The sequence below is a fragment of the Carassius carassius genome, chromosome 14, assembly GCF_963082965.1.
Source record: "Carassius carassius chromosome 14, fCarCar2.1, whole genome shotgun sequence".
In the NCBI taxonomy this organism is placed as follows: Eukaryota; Metazoa; Chordata; class Actinopteri; order Cypriniformes; family Cyprinidae; genus Carassius; species Carassius carassius.
The window spans coordinates 33,704,256-33,710,851 of NC_081768.1; positions in this window are offsets into that span (position 1 = coordinate 33,704,256).

Below are 6,596 nucleotides of genomic sequence, written 5' to 3' on the forward strand. Positions count from 1 at the left end.
ACATTGACAGAAGTTTAGGATCCTCTTCATCCTCTCCTCCACAAGCTGTTCTCCTCCTGTCTTTCAGTTCAGGGCTTTATTTGCATTTCAGGGCAAAAACAGGATCTGCTCTGATTCATTCATCTCCTAAACTAACCTGACTGTAAAGGTTTGCTGGGTTAAATCAAAGGAGGATCTAGTTCATATGGATGGGTCTCAGAGATGGGAAAAACAAGTCTTATGACACACATCCAAACTAATGCAGCTTTTATTAGAATATAAGGCTGTGATACGTGGGCTTTTCTGAGTGAAACATATGTCGTTGTTACAGAAGCATAGAGAGTGTGACAGATATATGAACAGTTTTACACTGAACTTCTTATACTTAAGCATGTATAATTATCGGTGTGCAGATTACCTCTTATTGCGTTGTCTCATAGGTTTCTTTTGCATTTATTAATTGTGTTTGTGCAGACCTAATGTGTGTGGATCTCATCTGCAGCCCGGGCTGGAAGATTCTGCCTGGAGGCAATGTTGTGCCTAAGTCTCTAGGTCCATATGAATGTGCTTTTGAATTCCATTGGCTTAAATGTATTCCAATAAAGAAATCCTAGAAAACATGTGTAGTGAATTAAAGCTTTGTTCTATGCCTTGTAGAAAACACATAGAACAAAAATGTTTCCAGTTTGTCGTCTATTTTATTTTGTTAGATTTTACTCTATTCTTTTTTTATCACTTGCTTTGGTTAGGTTAGGAAACTTTATTAATTCTAACTAATTAATTCTATTAATTAAACTCTGTACACATGCTTCCCAGGATTTCTTTATTACAAACAACACAATAATAAATCAAATCAAATGAAAAAAAAAAAAACTTATCGCACCTGATCAACACAGATTTCCAGAGTAAATGGGTGAGTACCATCAGGGTCAGCTTAATTTAACCTTTATTTTTACAGTCAAAGTCATTAAGAACAGGTTCTTATTTACAATGGCTGCCCTTTAACTGCTGGCGACCCTCACTCAACACAGGGGAGTTTCCTGGACACAGATCAAAAATTTCAGTGCCACTTCTTTATCACACTTGCTGACTCTATCTTGCTGGAAAATGCACGGATCATCACCAAATTGCTCATGGATTGATGCAAGAAGTCGCACTTGCAGGACGGTTGAAAAGCATCCCCACACATGGATGGTCTCAGGATGCTTCACTCTTGGCACCACACAGGACTTATGGTAGCGTTCACCTTTTCTTTTCCGAACAATTGATTTTCCAGAAGTACCAAATAGTCAGAAGGGAGTTTCCTCAGAGAAAATAACTTTGCACCAGTCTTCTGCTGTCCAATCCTTGTACTTTCCTGCAGAATTTCAGTCTTTCCTTGATGTTTTTCTGGGAGAGAAGTGGCTTCTTTGCTGCCAGGCCGTTGTCCAAAAGTCTTGTCCTCACTGTGTGTGCAGATGCTCTCTCACCAACCTACTGCCATTCCTGAGTAAGCTCTGCACTGCTGGAGACACAATGCTGTATCTGACTCCTCAGGACGAGACGGTCCTGTGCATCAGCTGACTCCTCAGGAGGAGACGGTCCTGTGCTTTAGCTGACTCCTCAGGTGGAGACGGTCCTGTTCTTGCTCTGTAGCTGACTCCTCAGGAGGAGATGGTCCTGTTCTGTAGCTGACTCCTCAGGAGGAGACGGTCCTGTGCTGTAGCTGACTCCTCAGGTGGAGACGGTCCTGTTCTTGCTCTGTAGCTGACTCCTCAGGAGGAGATGGTCCTGTTCTGTAGCTGACTCCTCAGGAGGAGACGGTCCTGTGCTGTAGCTGACTCCTCAGGTGGAGACGGTCCTGTGCTGTAGCTGACTCCTCAGGAGGAGACGGTCCTGTGCTGTAGCTGACTCCTCAGGAGGAGACGGCCCTGTTCTGTAGCTGACTCCTCAGGTGGAGACGGTCCTGTGCTGTAGCTGACTCCTCAGGAGGAGACGGTCCTGTGCTGTAGCTGACTCCTCAGGAGGAGACGGTCCTGTGCTGTAGCTGACTCCTCAGGTGGAGACGGTCCTGTTCTTGTTCTGTAGCTGACTCCTCAGGAGGAGATGGTCCTGTTCTTGTTCTGTAGCTGACTCCTCAGGAGGAGATGGTCCTGTTCTTGCTCTGTAGCTGACTCCTCAGGAGGAGTCGGTCCTGTTCTGTAGCTGACTCCTCAGGAGGAGATGGTCCTGTTCTTGCTCTGTAGCTGACTCCTCAGGAGGAGATGGTCCTGTTCTGTAGCTGACTCCTCAGGAGGAGACGGTCCTGTTCTTGCTCTGTAGCTGACTCCTCAGGAGGAGACGGTCCTGTTCTGTAGCTGACTCCTCAGGTGGAGACGGTCCTGTTCTTGCTCTGTAGCTGACTCCTCAGGAGGAGATGGTCCTGTTCTGTAGCTGACTCCTCAGGAGGAGACGGTCCTGTGCTGTAGCTGACTCCTCAGGTGGAGACGGTCCTGTTCTTGCTCTGTAGCTGACTCCTCAGGAGGAGATGGTCCTGTTCTGTAGCTGACTCCTCAGGAGGAGACGGTCCTGTGCTGTAGCTGACTCCTCAGGTGGAGACGGTCCTGTTCTTGTTCTGTAGCTGACTCCTCAGGAGGAGATGGTCCTGTTCTTGTTCTGTAGCTGACTCCTCAGGAGGAGATGGTCCTGTTCTTGCTCTGTAGTTGACTCCTCAGGAGGAGTCGGTCCTGTTCTGTAGCTGACTCCTCAGGAGGAGATGGTCCTGTTCTGTAGCTGACTCCTCAGGAGGAGATGGTCCTGTTCTTGTTCTGTAGCTGACTCCTCAGGAGGAGATGGTCCTGTCCTTGTTCTGTAGCTGACTCCTCAGGAGGAGATGGTCCTGTTCTTGCTCTGTAGCTGACTCCTCAGGAGGAGATGGTCCTGTTCTTGCTCTGTAGCTGACTCCTCAGGAGGAGACGGTCCTGTTCTTGCTCTGTAGCTGACTCCTCAGGAGGAGACGGTCCTGTTCTGTAGCTGACTCCTCAGGAGGAGACGGTCCTGTTCTGTAGCTGACTCCTCAGGAGGAGACGGTCCTGTTCTGTAGCTGACTCCTCAGGAGGAGACGGTCCTGTGCTGTAGCTGACTCCTCAGGAGGAGACGGTCCTGTGCTGTAGCTGACTCCTCAGGAGGAGACGGTCCTGTGCTGTAGCTGACTCCTCAGGTGGAGACGGTCCTGTTCTTGTTCTGTAGCTGACTCCTCAGGAGGAGATGGTCCTGTGCTGTAGCTGACTCCTCAGGTGGAGACGGTCCTGTGCTGTAGCTGACTCCTCAGGTGGAGACGGTCCTGTTCTTGCTCTGTAGCTGACTCCTCAGGAGGAGATGGTCCTGTGCTGTAGCTGACTCCTCAGGAGGAGACGGTCCTGTGCTGTAGCTGACTCCTCAGGTGGAGACGGTCCTGTTCTTGCTCTGTAGCTGACTCCTCAGGAGGAGATGGTCCTGTTCTGTAGCTGACTCCTCAGGAGGAGACGGACCTGTGCTGTAGCTGACTCCTCAGGTGGAGACGGTCCTGTTCTTGTTCTGTAGCTGACTCCTCAGGAGGAGATGGTCCTGTTCTTGCTCTGTAGCTGACTCCTCAGGAGGAGTCGGTCCTGTTCTGTAGCTGACTCCTCAGGAGGAGACTGTCCTGTTCTGTAGCTGACTCCTCAGGAGGAGACGGTCCTGTTCTGTAGCTGACTCCTCAGGAGGAGACGGTCCTGTTCTGTAGCTGACTCCTCAGGAGGAGACGGTCCTGTTCTGTAGCTGACTCCTCAGGAGGAGACGGTCCTGTTCTTGTTCTGTAACTGACTCCTCAGGAGGAGATGGTCCTGTTCTTGCTCTGTAGCTGACTCCTCAGGAGGAGACGGTCCTGTTCTGTAGCTGACTCCTCAGGAGGAGATGGTCCTGTTCTGTAGCTGACTCCTCAGGAGGAGATGGTCCTGTTCTGTAGCTGACTCCTCAGGAGGAGATGGTCCTGTTCTTGTTCTGTAGCTGACTCCTCAGGAGGAGATGGTCCTGTTCTTGTTCTGTAGCTGACTCCTCAGGAGGAGATGGTCCTGTTCTTGTTCTGTAGCTGACTCCTCAGGAGGAGATGGTCCTGTTCTGTAGCTGACTCCTCAGGAGGAGACGGTCCTGTGCTTTAGCTGACTCCTCAGGTGGAGACGGTCCTGTTCTTGTTCTGTAGCTGACTCCTCAGGAGGAGATTGTCCTGTTCTTGTTCTGTAGCTGACTCCTCAGGAGGAGACGGTCCTGTGCTGTAGCTGACTCCTCAGGAGGAGATGGTCCTGTTCTTGTTCTGTAGCTGACTCCTCAGGAGGAGACGGTCCTGTTCTGTAGCTGACTCCTCAGGAGGAGACGGTCCTGTGCTTTAGCTGACTCCTCAGATGGAGACGGTTTTGTTCTGTAGCTGACTCCTCAGGAGGAGATGGTCCCGTTCTTGTTCCGTAGCTGACTCCTCAGGAGGAGATGGTCCTGTTCTTGTTCTGTAGCTGACTCCTCAGGAGGAGACGGTCCTGTTCTGTAGCTGACTCCTCAGGAGGAGATGGTCCTTTTCTTGTTCTGTAGCCGACTCCTCAGGAGGAGACGGTCCTGTTCTGTAGCTGACTCCTCAGGAGGAGACGGTCCTGTGCTTTAGCTGACTCCTCAGGTGGAGACGGTCCTGTGCTGTAGCTGACTCCTCAGGAGGAGATGGTCCTGTTCTTGTTCTGTAGTGGACTCCTCAGGAGGAGACGGTCCTGTTCTGTAGCTGACTCCTCAGGTGGAGACGGTCCTGTGCTGTAGCTGACTCCTCAGGAGGAGATGGTCCTGTTCTTGTTCTGTAGCTGACTCCTCAGGAGGAGACGGTCCTGTTCTGTAACTGACTCCTCAGGAGGAGATGGTCCTTTTCTTGTTCTGTAGCTGACTCCTCAGGTGGAGACGGTCCTGTGCTGTAGCTGACTCCTCAGGAGGAGATGGTCCTTTTCTTGTTCTGTAGCTGACTCCTCAGGAGGAGACGGTCCTGTACTGTAGCTGACTCCTCAGGTGGAGACGGTCCTGTGCTTTAGCTGACTCCTCAGGTGGAGACGGTCCTGTGCTGTAGCTGACTCCTCAGGAGGAGATGGTCCTGTTCTTGTTCTGTAGCTGACTCCTCAGGAGGAGACGGTCCTGTTCTGTAGCTGACTCCTCAGGTGGAGACGGTCCTGTGCTGTAGCTGACTCCTCAGGTGGAGACGGTCCTGTGCTGTAGCTGACTCCTCAGGAGGAGACGGTCCTGTTCTGTAGCTGACTCCTCAGGAGGAGATGGTCCTGTTCTTGTTCTGTAGCTGACTCCTCAGGAGGAGATGGTCCTGTTCTTGTTCTGTAGCTGACTCCTCAGGAGGAGATGGTCCTGTTCTTGTTCTGTAGCTGACTCCTCAGGAGGAGACGGTCCTGTTCTTGTTCTGTAGCTGACTCCTCAGGAGGAGACGGCCCTGTTCTGTAGCTGACTCCTCAGGTGGAGACGGTCCTGTGCTGTAGCTGACTCCTCAGGAGGAGACGGCCCTGTTCTGTAGCTGACTCCTCAGGTGGAGACGGTCCTGTGCTGTAGCTGACTCCTCAGGAGGAGACGGTCCTGTGCTGTAGCTGACTCCTCAGGAGGAGATGGTCCTGTTCTTGTTCTGTAGCTGACTCCTCAGGAGGAGATGGTCCTGTTCTTGTTCTGTATCTGACTCCTCAGGAGGAGACGGTCCTGTTCTGTAGCCGACTCCTCAGGAGGAGACGGTCCTGTGCTTTAGCTGACTCCTCAGGTGGAGACGGTTTTGTTCTGTAGCTGACTCCTCAGGAGGAGATGTTCCTGTTCTTGTTCCGTAGCTGACTCCTCAGGAGGAGATGGTCCTTTTCTGTAGCTGACTCCTCAGGAGGAGATGGTCCTGTTCTTGTTCTGTAGCTGACTCCTCAGGAGGAGACGGTCCTGTTCTGTAGCTGACTCCTCAGGAGGAAATGGTCCTGTTCTGTAGCTGACTCCTCAGGAGGAGACGGTCCTGTTCTGTAGCTGACTCCTCAGGAGGAGACGGTCCTGTTCTGTAGCTGACTCCTCAGGAGGAGACGGTCCTGTTCTGTAGCTGACTCCTCAGGAGGAGACGGTCCTGTTCTGTAGCTGACTCCTCAGGAGGAGACGGTCCTGTTCTGTAGCTGACTCCTCAGGAGGAGACTGTTTTGTTCTGTAGCTGACTCCTCAGGAGGAGACGGTCCTGTTCTGTAGCTGACTTCTGAATGGAGTGGATCATGTTAAGACGTCTGGATGGGAGCATATGTTGTTCTAGAACTTGGATATACCTTTCAGCATTGATGGTGCCTTTCCAGATGTGTAAGCTGCCCATGCCACACACACTCATGCAACCCCATACCATCAGAGATGCAGGCTTCTGAACTGAGCGCTGATAACAACTTGGGTTGTCCTTGTCCTCTTTAGTCCAGATGACATGGCGTCCTCGTTTTCCAAAAAGAACTTCACATTTTGATTCGTCTGACCACAGAACAGTTTTCCACTTTGCCACAGTCCACTTTAAATGAGCCTTGGCCAAGAGAAAACACCTGCGCTTCTGGATCGTGTTTAGATATGGCTTCTTTCTTTCTATAGAGTTTTAGCTGTGAATGGCGAATGGCACG